The sequence below is a fragment of the Acanthopagrus latus genome, chromosome 19 (assembly GCF_904848185.1).
Source record: "Acanthopagrus latus isolate v.2019 chromosome 19, fAcaLat1.1, whole genome shotgun sequence".
In the NCBI taxonomy this organism is placed as follows: Eukaryota; Metazoa; Chordata; class Actinopteri; order Spariformes; family Sparidae; genus Acanthopagrus; species Acanthopagrus latus.
The window spans coordinates 21470062-21487835 of record NC_051057.1 but is presented as its reverse complement, the minus strand read 5'-3'; the positions used below and the strand labels follow the sequence as shown (position 1 = coordinate 21487835).

The 17774-nt window shown below is 40.8% G+C and overlaps 1 protein-coding gene and 1 long non-coding RNA gene across 2 annotated transcripts in view; one reads left to right on the top strand and one right to left on the bottom strand.

Annotated features, from left to right (window-relative positions):
- LOC119008771 overlaps positions 1-17774 on the bottom strand; it is a 470444-nt gene that overhangs the window by 402409 nt on the left and 50261 nt on the right. The gene's annotated exons all lie outside the window — the stretch shown is intronic.
- LOC119008767 (cadherin-12-like) overlaps positions 15352-17774 on the top strand; it is a 104565-nt gene continuing 102142 nt past the window's right edge. The window contains exon 1 of the mRNA XM_037079413.1: positions 15352-15676. The gene's annotated coding sequence lies outside the window, so the exon portion shown is untranslated. The remainder of the gene's footprint in view (positions 15677-17774) is intronic.

The following is a 17774-nucleotide window of genomic DNA, read 5'->3' as shown; positions in this document are numbered from 1 at the left end:
TTTGTGTGTGATATGTGGAGACAATTAATCCATCTGTGGCTTGGATATAATAATATTGCCTTTGTCACCATGCAGTATATTAGAACAAAATGTCACAGTTTTCCTGAAAATTTAGTTAAACCATTCCTGTTTTGTTTTTGTTTTTGTTTTTTTGCTCTCTGGCCTCGATTTTTAATATCAGGATAAACAGAACCAGCACATATACAACATTTGCGAAGATCCAGGGTCTGTCAACAGAAACATATTTGGGGACCATATTCATCACCTCCACTTTAACTCCCCACTTGTATTCATTCATGTCAAATTGTAATAGGATTAGAAGATGTTGGACTTCTTTCATAGTGGATGGATACTTAGGGGTCAACTTGTAAATCACAACAAAGGTCAGGAGTAAAGCCAATAAAACAATATGAATATGGCTTTCTGATGTTTTGGAATCAAAACTCTCAATCTAGGATCACACACTCGAATACTGAACTGCCATCGCACCGTGGGAAATGTTTCAGGAACTTTGTCACTTAAGTCATTTCTTCTCTAGTAATATATATTTGAAACCAGCTGCCAATCCGAATTCAATAGGACGGAAAAAGTGACATGCATTTCCCGAAGGAGTTCTGAATCATCTTCAAAGAGGAAGAGGTTACTGCAGGCACACAACACTTATTGCGCTTTATGAAATATCCCTACCCAAAAGGCTCAGATGTCCATCGTGCACTTCCTGTGAACTGAGCCTTAAAAGAGTAAATGCATGAAACAGATAAATAAGTGAACACACACTCGCCTTTATAGTTTCTCTCTGTGTACACCCACCTCTTTCATATTGTTGGGACCGGCTTCAAAAAAGGTGGAAAGATATACCCTTCAAGACTTCAAAAGTGCATTTGATATCCCAAGCTGGACATTTTGCGCATTAATAATAGATTGTGTGATTTTATTATTTAAAAATGAATGGATGTCTCTTCTTTTTCGAGGGCTGTTTCCGTTTCATCATCTTTATCTTTCAAGCAGACCGGACACCGCGAAGGTAACACAGGATGTAATAAAGGGGAAACTGTCAAAGAGGCACAAACCGGCCTTCTTTATTTCTTTTAAAGTCTTCCTCTGCTATGTGTGAGAGGTGGTGCAGTGCATTTGTTCCACCACAATGGACGTGGGAGGTGATCAAAGGGCAGCCATGGTCAATGACTCAAAGCAATTTTCTCCTTTCACTGCACATATGTAGCTCACCTGTGATGCCTTTAATAAGTACCTACGATCTACTACTTGTTCACATTCTACAATGCCAACTCTCAACATCCATTTAAGTAATCGTGTGCCTCTTCAGACCAGACAACAGGCCATATTCAAGGAAGAAAGCAAATCCAAGCCCTTCTTTTAAAAGTAGGGACATTTTCCCACACGGTTCATAAACTTGGTGTTACCAATTACTCTATCGAACGAGAAATTACGCTCACATGACAACCATGCATTTCCTATTACTGCAGCTTCACATTAAAAGCAATTAAAGCTAGGGTCGGCAGATTGGAGAAACCAGCAGGAGCAAGCCACAATTCCAACTATTCAACTGAATTATGTCCCATTACATTGTGAGAGACGAGGCTGTAAAACGCTGGGTAATTATTTTTTTTAGCATCACAACTCCCATGAAATAACTTGTTTCAGGATCATGATCCATTTGGTTCCATTATATTTGTAAGATTTAGTCAAGTCACACTCCTGAAGTTTTATCCTTATTCAAGTTAGCTAATGGCTAAATGGGAAGTCTCATGCTCTAACGGCATTACGTATACAAATGTGGCAGTGAATGCTTCTAGAATAACTTACCAACAATACGATCTGTGCAAAACACAAGTTGACTTGATATAATCTATACGGAGGAAATGCAATGCTAAGGTTTGCACTTACTGATTGTTCATCAAAAACACTGACAGCGGATCAGTTGCAAATATTGCAGGGAACGATGGGACATGAGGGAGCATCCTCGATTGGCTGTTGGTTAAAGAGCTGCAGGCGACAGGCCGGCACACCAACTTGTCGGTGAGATAACCAACTTCCAATTTACTCATTAACGTAATCAAGTTCCCAAAAGTTTGACTTTGACAAAAGACCCTGGGGCTTCATCATGTCAGTCAAGTTAAATAAACCTTGTCATGTGATACATGAAATGAGAATCCTGCTACTCCAGTATCGATTTAAAGCATTGGTAACACGTAAATGGTTGCATTTATGTCAAGATTGTGTCTTAATATGCGTGTTCAGGCTGCGTTGTTCTGCTTGTCCTGCAGCCTTGTCAAAGTCAAAGGAAACTGCTATTATTTTAAAGAATTGTTCACATTGTGGTTCATAACTGATCTCCGGAGGCTGCTTCTCATTTTTCCTGTCTGCATTCACCTGGACTTTTGTATCATTGATTTATTTCAATCTGATTACTTGCTCCCTCTGTTTGCCTGAGGATGAAGTAGATTGCCCAGTTCGCTGCTTTCACGCACGAGCGCCACAGAAATTAACCATGTGTGGATTTGTTCTGGTGAGACAAGCAACACAATCGGCCAGGAAACATAGCTACCAGCTGCACAAAAGTCACCAGAAGTCACCACGTAACAGTGAACTACAGTCCCCACTGTTAGTCGAGCAGGGCGTTGAAATGCTCAGACAAAAATACTCCAGGAACCTTTTCCCTGCACAAAAGGAAATAGAATAACCCAGCATCATGCTCAGCTTTCCAGAACAAAAAGACCAAAAAAAACAAACAAAATGAAACCTCTACATCAAGTGTGTGTTCTTTGTACTGAACAAGAGATTGAAACATGACTGCATTATGTGCCCAAAGTTTGAAATTGCCCATCTTAGAGGGTCCTAATGAAGCGTATGTGATGTTTTTTTCTTCTTTTCTTTTTTAAACAGTCCTGGGTATCATTTCCCATTGTTCGTTCGTCAAACTAAACCAATCAAATCTCTGTCTCCCTTTTCTGTTAGACTTGTTTCCCCAGCTGTCCTTATACTCCATCTGACATCTTTCCGGTGAGGAACAAATGTGCTATGGGGCTTTTTCCAGTGCTTTTGGTGTGAATAAACAAGCTTATCACGTTACCGTTTGAGAAAAAAAATGACTGATTTTACTTCCTTGGATGTGGATATTTGGTCTAAAAGAACAAAATACACTGTTATGGACAACGACTTGAAATTCCCCAAGGTCCTGAGAACAGAGATTTCTCAAGATCTAGGCTGCAGGTCATCAGGAGCTACTGGGTGCACCTGTGATGTTGTCCCTCAGATGACTGTAATCAGTCAGCTGGGAGTCTATATAAGGGGGTTGCAGCTCCCCTGCTCAGTTGGTTGTGTGTCTTCAGGGAGTCAATGCCATCAGCTGGCTTTCTGCGTTTTCTGTTCGAGTGAAAATCTGAGTTGAGTGTGTTGTGCGCCAGTTTCAGCACATTTTGTTTCCACCCCTGTTCAGTGACTCCCACTTCACTCCACTTTGGGCTTTGGCTCCAATCCTGTTGTTTGTTAGTCTATCATTTTAATAGAATCAGTTGCTGGCTGTGTTTTTTTTTCTTTCCCCACCTCCACCTTTTAGACACCGAGGGACCAGCTTACTTTGACCGTTATTGTGATTTGTGCAGTACTTTGTTAGTTCCCCAATCTGTGACCACTGTCCTTCAGGTCTGTGTATATGTAGGTATATAGTGAGATAAGAAACTTTACAAAAGTCCTCATGATAACTTGAATAGCTCCTCTTTGAAAATAACAAATCGTTCTACAATGATTTGGGTGAATTTATAGGGGAGTGAATTTAAAAAAAAACAACCAAAGCCATTTTGTTTGATGAAATGTTCAAGAATAATTGTGGTTCTCTGTGTGTCAGTAAAAGCAAAAAATAAATAAATAAAATAATAAAAACATCTCAAGTATGAAGAACTCTTTAATTGGTCTTAATTATGATATATCAGACTTCACTTGTGGATTTGTCATGGAAAACAAGAACCACTTGAGTTTTCCTTTTTAAATCATGCAGGATGACAATGTACATCCTGTGATATGACAACGGCACATGCACACATTGTAATGTCAATGCTGAAATGATATATTGTGCAGTCCGAGTCATAATTTGCTCATTCAAGGTGCCATTTGGTTAATACAAAAAAAGTTTTGTTGTTGTCGTATACTAAAATTGTTAATATTCAGTAATGCATCTCTTCACTCATGACACCACTTCTTGTCTCCCTCCTCATGCAATCCACTTCTTGCTTCTTTCATTACCCAAGTTTCTCTCTGAGCCTTGAACACTGTTGAACTGACACATTCTGGCCTTCCTGACAGAGAGCAATTAGTGAGCGTAAGGTTGAACAGCTTGAGGCCTAAAGCTGCCAACGCTACTCTTTAGTGCCTGTTGGAAGAAACCATTTGATAATGATCCCACACTCAACATCACCATAAGCGAAGCACAAAAATGGCCAGACCTTTTACCATGCAGGCTGGACCTTTTCATGACATGTCAAAGAAAAAGGGCTTTGTGAGATACTGTACAATGACAGCCATTCTTTAAACCAATTTTGGTTGATGTGTAATGGCATATAATAAAACCCCCCTACAGAGCCTGAAGACTATTCACAGCAGAACCAATTTGTCTTGTTTACTTCAGAGGTACTGTGTATGTCTGATGTTTCTTTGGCTTTGTCTAAGTCGGGGAAAGAAAAAAAAAAGCAAAAACAAAAAAACAAAACACATGCAGATTAAATCATTCAAGCAGGAACGGCATTATTTGTCCAGTGGAAGCCTGTTGATGATAGTGAATGGCTGTGATTTCCCTTGCCGACAAACACATAAAATGTAGAACATCTAAAAACTTGATTTCCTTTGGTAAAGAGAGAAAATTGAAAATGTCCTTGCATGTAAGAAGATCACACACTGTGTTTCCTCAAAGAGCCATATTCTAGTGAGTATCCAAAGCTTGTTTCCTTCTTACTATGACACACAAATGTGTGTCAGAAAAAGAAGTACTATAAATTATGCTCACTGCCGAGGACCATATCAAATGGTATTCCACTATTAGCTTACACATTCAGAGGCAACAGTGAGTCCCAGTAGCCTCTGGCTGGAGATTACTGCAGGAAACAGGGTGGCATTTCTAGCAAGCAGCCACTCCATTTATAGCACTTTTTTTTCTCCTCAGTTTCCCCTGCAGAAATTATACAAACAATTAATATCCCTTTTATTTATGTTACCACACATGTTGACCACTGATAAACGATGTTTGTCGAATGGATTAGACAAATCGTTTAGCCAACCCGCTAAATGACAAACAGTGTAAAGTGGACCATACGACACGCTGCCTTTCCCATGAATTTGTAGAAAAATGTGTTTTGGGATGCAACAACCTCAAGGATTTTATGGTCACAAGATGTGGCTGGATATAAAACAGAGAAACAGCTGGCAGATTGAGTTGGTGGAAGAACTAACTGCATGTACTCTGATGTCTTTATGAGTCGTACTAATGAAATACAGCAGGTGATTCAAGTTTATGAAGCCGAGTATTTATTTGCAAAACTTTAGGATGCCTTATTATTCATGGTGAAAACGGCTCCTGAAGGAGAAGGTGAAGGCGGTCATTTGCTTGTACCGGTACTATAATTTTTAAATAATCTGTGTCTCCCGCTCTCTTTATCTGTCTCTCCCTGTGTGTGTGTGTGTGTGTGTGTGTGTGTGTGTGTGTGTGTGTGTGTGTGTGTGTGTGTGTGTGTGTGTGTGCGCGTGTGTGCGCCTGTTTGTGCGTGCATGGCGACCAATCCAGCTGAATATTAATTCAAGCCCTGCCTGCCAAGGATGGCGGATGCAGCAGTGCTACAACAGCATCATTCTGGCTTTAATGACTCGGTGCCAAATGAATTAGACTGACAGCAATTTATTGACCCAATTTTGAAAGAGAATTGCTGGGAATCATCTTCTGCGGTAACAAATTAGGCCCTGGCTGGTAACTGCTGCAGAGTTACCTTGTTTGTTCATAACAGACAAGACACTCATGAATTATGTGCAGGGCTCATTATTTAGTCAGAAATTCCCGCAAAAAAAATAAATAAATAAATAAATAAAAATAAGATCCATGTTAAAATATTTCATGGGTCGAATTAAAAATAACAAATACTTTGTCATGTGGTCCTCATGTGTTTGTCTGAAGCGGACCTCACTTACACATTTTACCCTCCTTAACTGGCTGCTTAATACAATACAACTTCTGGTTTCAAGGAGGCTAAGGACTGGCCAATATGGTGTTGTCATTATAAGTATAATCAAGGAGACAAATAACTAACATTTGGAGCAAATATACATTTGCAGTGAAAATAAATTGTAGCATACAAAATTAGAAAATAACCAGGGGATGGAATGGTGACTGCAACGTTCAGGTACTTTACTTCAGAATTGCCATTTTCTGCCACTTTATACTTCCTCTCCACTACATTTATTTGATAACTTTATTTACTGTGTGGACTCAGATTATAAAATATTAATAAGCTATAAATTCTGACATGCATTCAGTCACTCTGTGGCACTAGAGTGGTAACTACAGACAGAATGAATGCTGCATTTGAAAATGATTTACTAGCAGTCACACACAAATGGCAATACCGATAGTTGGGAAAATGAGAAAGAACAACCAGGCCCCATAATCATCCAATAATTGTCTGATTATTACTCTTTACACCTGTGAAATTGTGTTAAAATGTTCAGGTAAAAAAAAAAAAAAAAAAAAAAAAAAACAGAACCAAGAATCACTCTTTATCAAAGGTCCCATTCGTGTCCAATGCAACCATGTGCATTGTTGCCACGCTGAGATGCTGTTGCAGAAGTTGTGTGTTGCCCAAATAAAAACACATGTTGTTTGACTTGTTGCATGTGTTGATATAATATTTCATAGCACTCATAACAAGTGTAATTTTCCTTTCACTTCCTGAAACAACCCCTCCACTGTGGTTTGACTGTCTTGAGAGCAGCTCTGCTTCAGAAAGACACAAATACTCACACATGCTTTGATGATTGTTTGAATTGCTGTCTGTACCTCTTTGTTGGTAAGGCAAAGCTGCATCTCAAGCATAATATTTTAAACTGCAGACTGCAAGCTGCTATCAGTTGCAGCTGTCTATAATTTGAAAATTGACAGGTCCCTCAGTGATGTGTTCTATATTATTGTCTGTGCAAACACTGAATTATTGTAATTTTTTGCAACAAACATCTTCAAAATTGTAAATGTAGTATTCAGTCTGTCTGTTATGTGCTACTGAAATGCAATGTCTTTTATTTTCAGGGCTTTATAAACCAATTAAAACATAATTATGAGTATCAAATTCAGTTCCTGCCTGTAGTGTGTCTATTCAATTTCTCACCCCCAAATCCTGCACTGGACCTTTCAGCTGTGTTAAATGTCACAAACCTCAGCCTCCACCATGAGGACTGATGTGGAGTAAAAGTTTGGATGAATTATTCATAAAGTAAAACTAATAAAAATGCACTATTTAATAAAAAAAACAGTGCCCTCATTTAGAACTGTGCTACCGTTTATTCATATCATTACAACACTCAGAGTAGATGTAGCCCAGAGCTAAATGTTTTAGCTTGATATTTTAGCTGAAGGACAAACCATTTGCTCAATGTCAGTTATACACACACCTCATTTGCAAACAATACCTTTGCTATCCTGAAAAAACATGCCATGTCCTGTTACATGATAGAATATCACCGGTTGTGGGGGAGGCTTATTGGGAGGGAAGACAAATTCTGTTTAAACACATCTGTTGATTGGCCACACCGTGGGAATTCAGAGAATAATAACCCTGTGGAGGCAGTGGGGGAGAGCTGGGATGAAGGGATCTAAATCCGCTGTGGACAAACAGGAAAGCCGTTTCCCTGGCATCAGCCCTCCCTCAGAGATTACATGTCTTTCGTTTTCATCATAACATCCAAGTTGGCTTGCTACCATTAATGGGACAGACCTCAGTACTTATCCCATCACATTGCGGGGGCCAGAAAATCAGACCACAGAGGAGCAACTGTGTCATCCTCACAAAAACGTAGCGTCGCATTTGGTTGTGTTACTTCTTTCTAAATGAAGAAACAACGTGCGTTCACAGCAGCAGGTTGGAGGAAGAATTATGCAGCCTGAGTGAAATACTAAAATACTCTCAATAGGTTCATTGTGAGGCAGTGGGCTGCATTCAGGTGGACAGGAGGAGAAGGTAATATACTGTAGCTGCAGAGCACAATTCAGAGCTTGCGGTGAGCTGAGGCAGTCTCTGCACCACAGCGCTCCTGGCTGTTGAGCCCATCCTCGTTCACTCGTTCAATATACCTCCACCTCTGCAGGCTAAAGCCCATACACTGGCCGCTTCATCTCTCCACAGTATTTAATGCGTTTCCTCCTTCCCACTCCTACTCCAAACCTTTGCCAAATGCTTGCCTGACAACACATCCCTCAGCCTTTGCAGCAGACAAGTAATATGGGCTCATTTTGCAGCAGCCCGCGGCTCTGACAGGAGTGGGCTTGTGTCTGCCAGAACTGATTACGAGCAGAAATTGCTGATCAAATTGTCAAATCACCCAAAACTTTGAGACAGTTTTCACTCCTACCTGCTGAAAAATGTGACCCCATTTTATTTGTGGGTCAATTTCTCTGACATGCACATTTTGCAGGCAGACAGTGATATGACTCGAAAATCAAATTGCATATGGTTCTTTCTCCCAACAATATTTTTCACACATGATAATGAATTCCATGTTCAATATCTCAAATCCTGGCCGAGGATAAGTCTCCTAGCATTATTACCTTACTTTCATCTTCAGCTGGGAGAAGAAAAACATCATGAGGGAAACACACGCCGGCCTCTCTCAAATAAGCGTTTTTAATCTCTTTCATTAGGCTGGCATTACAGCTTTGAGAAACTGATTAGATGTCTCAATCCCAGTGTCTGCACTGATTGTTGTTAAGAGCAACCTGTACTGCAGAGGCATTGTCAGGCCGAGTGTTTGGCTCACTCAGTCAAGCAACTCTGCGAAACACATGGCTATTTTAATTATCGCTCAATTCAGATCGATGCAATGCTAGAATGCAGATCAGTATTCAGAATTTGATTTTTTTTCCGCAAAAATCTCTCTCCTCATTGTGCCGCAGGTCTTGATTGTGAAGAGTCTGTTTATGTGAGCAGGCTTAATCAAAGATACTTCTGCTGTGATTCAACACTCTGGATGTGGATGAGCTCTCCGAAACAAATGCGACGACATGAACAATAAAGCTTTTAAAAATGTAAATTTTGTTTCTAGTCAGCCGGTTTCCTGAAATCAGGTCCGTCAAGATAAATCATTTATGGTAAAATAAGTTGACGTGATTAATAATTTATTATCATTGATTTATCATATAATTTTCATTGACCTCAATATTGCCCTCTGTGTTTACATGCATGTGTGTGTTCATGAGAATGTCATCAACACCAACAACAGAATAAACCCTTCCATCGCATGAGAAGAAAAGAAAAAAACTATACAGAGACACGTTTCTTCCTCACCTCATCTGCTCTCAGTGCCAGAGTTTGTCCGTGGGTGGGGCTCAGGACGTGTGCGCACACACAAACACACACACACACACACACACACACACACACACACACACACACACACACACACACACACACACACCAACATCTGTGACAGTCAACCAGGTGAAGTGGAGATAATGTGGTACTCTGGGCTAAAAGCTGTTTTTTCTCGACAACTTCATAGTTTCAGGCAACAGGTTTGGAAGAATAAGATCAAATGGAGTTGGTTTCATAGCCGAGGTCCGCAGCTGCAGTGCGGGAACAGTCTGGCTCCGGCCAAATGAGAGAGGAGACATTAACACGAATGAGCTAGTGTGTCGACTCTGTGTTGAAACGATGGCAATGGAAAAAGTGGCAAAAAACAGGATTGGCAGTACATCGCCTGTTAAGCAATGAATGACTCAACATCCCTGCATCAAATATTTAGTATTTAAGTTCACTTTCAACGAGCTGCTCCTTCAAAAAGTATTCATCATGACAGACATGCCTGAAATAAACATCGGCTCGTCTAGCTACAAGTTTTGAATGCAGCGATAGTAATGGATGGCAAAATATTATGTATTAAATATTCCTCTTAAAATCTCAAACACAAAATGTATTGATGCCATGAATAGCTTTATAATGCAGTACATTATAAATCGACTGGTCATTTTTTTTTCATCAGAGAAACTATATGAGAAAACTCCACTGGCTACATGCATCACTGAAACATAATGAACAATAATAACATGATAAAAGTCCATCAGTTTCGATTATTTCTGACTCATATATTACAGGGATTTATCTTTTGGGCCTTACAAAAACAAGGTACAACCCTACAAGACATCACAATCCGCAGACCCGGTGTATTTGTTATGGGATGATGCCTGCGTCTCTCCTGCTAGTAATTTCAGCCAGTCAGAGAGGAGGAGGCAGACCAGAGCAGCAGATGCCCTCTTCTGGGCCAGGCCTCCCTCAGGACAGGCTGCTCTTGTCTTGAGCTGCATGATCCGGAGAGAGGCAGACTGGTGATTCCATTAGCTTAGCCGCTAATAAGAAGTACACCTGGGTCCTTGTTGTCCTGCAACACATCCCCCATCCATCCGCCCCAATTTCATCCCAGACATGCTCCAGGAAGAAAAAAAAAAAAACCTCAGCAGGAAGGGGAAAAAAGAAATTGATTTGAGTAAAATGTTTAATCAATATGAGCGTTTCCTTCCTATAAGCCTCAACTTATATGTCTCTATATTATACGTTCTAATGTTATGAGCTGGCTTAGTGCACTGCACTGCTGACCAACACATATTTAATTTTGAAAACTATCAATGTCCAAAACCTTCACAAATCTCTGCAACATGTCCAAACGTTCACAATTCCTTCACTGTATATCCTTAAATATGCTAACCAGTGGAAAATGTTTAGAAAAAGGGTGGGAATACTGGTCAGATAATTCTTGTCAGATGATTGGACGAACCATAGGGCTATCGCTGCCTACCATGCTGATGACAACCAATATGATTGACAGCCAGCAGAGCCAGGTGGTAAATCAAACCCGTCCTGAAGCTTGTCAGTGAAATGCAAAAACATCTTTAACGAGAAGAAGAGCCTTGAGTCCATTCTTCACTCTTCTTTCAATTTAACATACTCCTCAGTCCTGACATAGCTGACGCTTTTACTCGCTTTCTAACTCATACAGAGAAAACCTGGGGCTAGAGACGGGGGTCAAAGATTGAATCTGTAGCACCTTTTTGGCTTCTAAGTCAACATCAACACCTTTCCTCTCTTGTCCCTGTTTGATGTTCCTCGAAGAGCACGTTTGCACTCCAGCTACAGCTACAACAGTTGCTGAGTGAAATTTTAAAAGAAAAGAAAAATGAGCCATTGCGCTCCTCTGGTGGCCAATTAAAATTAACAGACAAATCAGATGCAATTAATTCTGAATTATTACTGTGCATTAGTTTTACAGTGTAAATACTCCCTTAGCTTATTAACAATTCACAGACATTATAATTCACTGAAGTGTCTTTTAATATTCGTGAGAAATAATTTTAAAACTTAATCCAATATGTGTATGTGATGGTCCAGTTAGACCTTTGAAGAAGTTGAGACAGTACGTCAAGTCATTATTTATTTTTTTGACCACCACACTAGTTTTCTTCATTATTTATCATTTATCTTTAGACCGCCACAGAACCCTCCTTCAACATTTATCTTTAGACCAGTATACTGATTTCATCCCATTCTGGGGGCTTTGAACTTTCATTGACTCTGCTTTTTATTATTTATTTTTTTTAAAACATGAATGACTAAGAGGTGTTTCAAAACATAAAAAAAAGTCTTGTGTGATGAAATTCTGAGCTTCAGTTTATTTCCTCGCTCTACCTCTTGAAGTGTTGAATTTACATTTGATGTTCTTTGATCTACGTTTGCATTAAAAGCGCCGCGACTCAAATAAAGCTGAACTTTTCACAGCAACATAACTTCCGAACAGCACGGTATACATAATTTAATTTTTAATCAGGCTACATGTGCTCAGGCATCTACGCTACACTGCATTTTACAATTATTCAAACAAATGAGCTCTTGAAAAATGTTCTGCATCTGTTCCAGGAGGTTGTTCTCGCTGCTAGAACCTCGATCACAGCAGCACTGCACCTACACGACCAGCCAGTGACAATTCATCATGAACTTGCATTAGATGTCACTCAATCCTTTGTACAGTCTGATGCCAATTCATTTCTCCCTCTCTGCCCTGTATGCACACTTGTGCAAGGGGCACTTTTGTGTCCCACACGGCAGCGGGCCAGTATGAAATGCCCTGATTGACGTCTGACTCAGAGCATCCGTTCCACCTCTTGCTTAGTGGAGTCTGTGCCAAGAGGATTAAAAATGGAGTCCTCTAGGGCCACGCCATGCCATCTGGACAGGGTTGATCTGGGAGCAGGGTTGTCAGCCAGGACTGCTGAGTGTATGAAACGCTGCACAACTACATTCAAATACTGCCTCAGCTTCTGAGAGTCATATTTTTTTTATTATTTTTTTTCCAAAAAGGCTCATTTTCACACAGTTCAGAGTTGCTCTTCTCCACGCTGCTTTCTCTTTATACTACCCTGTCTGAGGAGTGGGAATGGATTATTTGTATCCATTAGATTTGTCTCCTTCTGCTGACTTTGATATTCACTGTCTGCTATCAGATTAGAAGATAATGAAAATTGAATGAATGGAAAACTGGAGTAAATGGAGGAATCCAGCATGATTCTGAAACTGTTACTTCTTATCTCTGGATAAAGTGGCTCTCACTGTCAAGCACTTTGCTATTAATTTTCCTTTCCAAGGCCATCTGCCTTGAAATGTAAACTGAAGTAGACTAAGAGAATGATGTAATTTAAGAGGTATTTGAAGAAAATGTGTAGGTTCTCAACAATGTTAACTGAACTGAATACAAAGTTGAGGTTTTCACTGTCATTTTATGTGAATAAAAAAAAGGAAAAGAGAGGTTTCACTGTGAGCCCTGTCCATCATCAAGACAGTCAGAATGAAATATGGAGAGGACTAAATGCTAATGCCTCAATAACCTTTTCCATAGACTGATGCGTGCCACCTCTGATTCCCCCACCGGATCAAGGTGTAATTTTAAAGGTTAAAGCCGGTGGTTGCTCTTCAGTCTGTGAGGTAGAGCCACGATGACATCTGAGTTCCAAGTAAGGCAAGTAGCAGTGCATCAAATCATGCAAAACATGGAAATAAGAGAATTTAGGTCACCGTCAGCGACAACTGCCAGACTTCAGAGAAATCTGTGAAGTTTTGATGTTTAGATGATGTAATTCTTTCTCTTGGTGATCTCTGCTGGGAACAGACTGAGGGGTGTTGGGATTCTTTATTAGCCGTTCCTCCCTCAGAGGTTATAGGTATTAGCAGGAACCAGCTGATGCCTCCACTTCTAACTGGATTCCTCCGTCCCTCCCCCACTGCACCCCAGACCATTTCCCCCCTGAACCCCAGACCATTTCCCCCCTGAACCCCAGACCATTTCCCCCACTGAACCCCAGACCATTTCCCCCCTGAACCCCAGACCATTTCCCCTGCACATGTGCTTATGTGTTCATCGACGGCACACATGACGCATTTCGTATCCCTAACAATATGTGCTTTCACATGCAAACCTCAATCCAGCCTAATACTTAAGGCAACAAAGCAGAACCTCACCACAATCTCACCCTAATAACTCCATAAAGTCCAATCCATAAAAAGTAATTATGAGGGTGTTTTGTTTTTTTTTTTTTATGTTGAAAATTCAATACATATAAACAAGGCCTGAACTCAGCCTATACAATAAAACTCCCCTTGACCTCTGGACTGGTCAGGTTTAATAACATTTCCTGTATAGGACTGATTATTTTAATAAAAATCTTCCCTCAGCCTAACATATTTGCCTAAACCCCAACTCAATGTTCAACTTTTCTACTGTATTCCTTAGAGATGTGAACACTGGCGGAAAAAAAAATCATCACAACGAGTGGTTTTCCTGGAATATGTCTCTCATGCAGCATCTCCTGACGATCACTCTACCATTTAAGTTGGACTGAAACTAAAATGGGTTTGTTCTCCACTTCAATATCTATGCTGTGTGAATGACATACCTTCTGGCCTCCCTTCAAGGAAAAGAAAAAAAATGTCAAAGCTGGAACCCAAATGCGACAAATTATCTTTTTTTTTTTTTTTTTTGTTCTGTGGGATAGAGGCAACCCCTGTGTTTCTCTAGCCAGTAGCAATGCCGCTGGATATCTAGCAACATAAACAGTGGAGCAATTTGCATAAACACTGGCCAATCAAATCATCTTATATAAATTGTATTAGCATTAAGCAGTAATTGTCGGTTGCCCATTGTGGCGTGTCGGTAACACTAACAGCCAGCTGTTCAGCAGCCGATAACAAGGAATCTAAAGATATCCTGAAAACTGCATCTTTTTTTTTTGTTTTTGTTTTTTCTGCTTAAATGTGTCGACTTTGTCAACAAGCATGAAAACTGTCATGGAAAGCTTCTCCCAACTCGGCTAGCAGAGCCTTATAGCAAAATCCACGTCCCCGCGGTAAACATGCACTTGTCAATGTCATTAGGTTGGCTACATAGCTAGCAGCAAGTCAACTGTAGCAGCTTAAACAGCTTTAAAACTTGCTGGCAAATTCCCAGTTTGCAAAACGCTCAACACCCAACACCCACAACGTTCACAGAGCCCTAATGGACTTTTTTTCTCTTTCTGAAAAGAAAAAAAAAAAAAGATTTACTCCCTTCTGACTGCAAGAGAGTGAGGAGGTCTCTGATTTCAGCTGGACGTTTACAGGGATCTGCAAGCACATGGACAAAAGACGCATCACCAAGTGTCTCTCTGATTAGAATATCCCCAGTGACCACAGCACACACCACCGGCTCTGTGCATTTGTGTGTGTGTGTGCACGCCACTGGGGGGTTTGGGGGTGGGGTGCTTGCTAGTTGGCTTTAATCTGCTTGATGATGAAGATCCCCCAGTGCTCTAGGGACCTGACGAAAGGGGGGGGGGGGGTTGCGCTACTGCCTGCTTTACGCCAATGCAATCACGACTGTCGCCCGCCACTGAGCCAGCAGCGCTCACAGACCCGCTCTCTTTCTCTCTCCCTCCCTCCCTACCTCCCTCCCTGCCTCTCTCTCTTTCACACACACTTCCTCCCTCACTCTCTCACCCTCTGATGCATGCACACACACACACGCACACACACAAGCTTCTTTCTCTCACTTCACCACTCACTCACTAGCTCTCCCTCTCGGTCGTCATTCCGCACAGACACGCTCCACTTTGGTACAGCTCCCGTGTATTCTCCTGCTATTCCGAAGCTGTTGTGTCTGTAACTCGCGCGGCGCATTACACTCACAAACATCCGCTCTGTTTCGGCGTGGGCTCAAACTGTAAACAGCGAGCGGGATAATGAAAAGAGAGGCACCAAAGAGGAAAGCAGGGTGAGAGAGGGAATTAAAAGAGGAGTAAAAGCAGCAAAGGAAAAAAGGTGGGAGGACAGTTTGATTCAGTGAATATTTTTGGATTAAAGTGGCTGCATCTCTGCTCCAAAGTGTCCCACTAAAGGTAAGTGTGTCTTCTCCTTCTGCCTGGATGCCTTTCAAAGACTTTTCACCTTTTTATAGAATTTGAACTGTTTTCCAGCAAATAGTAGGTTTGTGCAGCTGAAGTGCAATTTACTGTTGACAAAAGGTGGTTTACTCAGTGATGTTATAGGTATCACTGCCTCAGCAGACCCAGTTGAGACACTTCTATCTAACAGCTGGTTAAGTGTGATGAAATGTGCTTCAGCTGTGTCCTTGACAATGTTTCAACCGGAGGAGTTGCCGTTCAAGTCCGACGACCCGGAGACACTTGAGCAGTCGTGTGTCTCTTGTGCTTTCTGTCGCGGCTCGCAGAATGAAATGAGAATTCACCAAGTGTCAATTAAAGCAGATTGGTTCACATGTCAGACAACACTTCACTATGAATGACCCCATTTGTAGGTCTGAGTTATTTTAATTCATCTGCATATGAAAAGGCTGTGTAGCTTTTCAACTCTGTGTTGGAGAGTGTTCAACACTGATTATCACACCATGGCACGTCAAGTGGTTTTGGCAAGTTGATCTAGGCTGTGCGCAAATAAGCCACCAAACCACAAACCGTTTTCAACTGCATTTCGCTTATGCTAAATGTGATAAAATGTGAATTATATAAATTAATAGTCTAGTCTACATGGAAATGACAGTCTCAAGGACAACCATATGCATTCAGTTTAAATGTAGCACAGACTTCTTTGTATCTATGCACAGTTCAATGCTAATAAAACAGTTTTCAGTTGAGAATAAGAGCACATCAGGGTCTGATGGCTCAATCACAGCCTTGAGATTATTCCTTTTGTTTGCACACAGTGTACATGAGCAATATTATTAGTGGGTAAGACCCTTCTTGTGTTGTGGAAAGGGATTAGAGAAAACAATCTGAGAGGATATCAAAGAGGCTTGACAGAGAGTGTGATTTGCAGAGAAACATGGGATCACAGATGCAACCGTGGCCCCATTCTGCAGTAACAGATGCTTATTTGGATGAGCCCAAAAGAAAATATAAGGACACAAGACATGGAAATGTACCCTCGAGCTACATATGCTGTGAACTTATACATTTGATTGTTACATCAGCAGTCCCACTGCAAGTTGTTACACCATCAACTTTGCATCTCAAATCTGCCAAGGCACAATTATCTCAAGTACTGAGCTGCATCGAATGCATGTAGCGTCTGAGCATCTGGCAGCCACATGGCCAAAGACATAATCCAACGACGGCTGCCTTTTTGTGGACTTTTGAAACCAGTGTACCTCGCTATTAATACACCAGAGATAATGCAGATTACTCACTTACCATCCTTGGTATGTGTGTGACGTTATTTTAGACTAACTGTAGGAATGCCTCGTGGATTCTCGCACCGGTTTTCAAAGTCAATCCAATCTTCTCTTACAGATAAGATGGAAATAAATAAATAAAATAAGCGTCTGCCTTCCTCTACTTTAAGCACATCTAATGTAACTCACTCCAGTGTCAAAGGCACTGAGTCTTCTTATCAGCATTCAGCTGAAAACACCTGCTTTGGAATAATCAAATTACGCTCCAAGGAGTCCACTTCCAGAGGAAAAGAGGAGCTGGACCCTTTGAGTACACAGAGGCTACTGTGCAGAAAATGAGCATTCAGGGCATGCAGCCACCAACCACTCAGGTATTATAACTGCATTAGAGGGGATGAATGAAGAGACACGCAATATACTTGTGGTATATTAAGCGATGACAGTGACACTACCTGGCTCAGGTGCATATATCTGGAAAAAAAAACACCTATTTGTTGACAGAGTGAAGTGGAAGGAAATGTATGTAGATACATTAAACTGTTGACAAATCTTCAACATAAATGTTAAAATTCAGTATTTTTTTTTTGGTAATCAATAAACTAACATTTATACTGTTCATTCAGTTTCTCTTTTATCTGCCACAATCAACAACTGTTCTTAAATACCTAATTTCTTTTTAATATCTATGGTGGCAGCTCACCTGTAATTTCTACCTGACAAGCCAACATTCACCATGTATTTGGCAGGTGGCAGGTGCTAATTTAACTCCCTGAACGGAAATACTGCACACTTTCAGCACTGCCCTT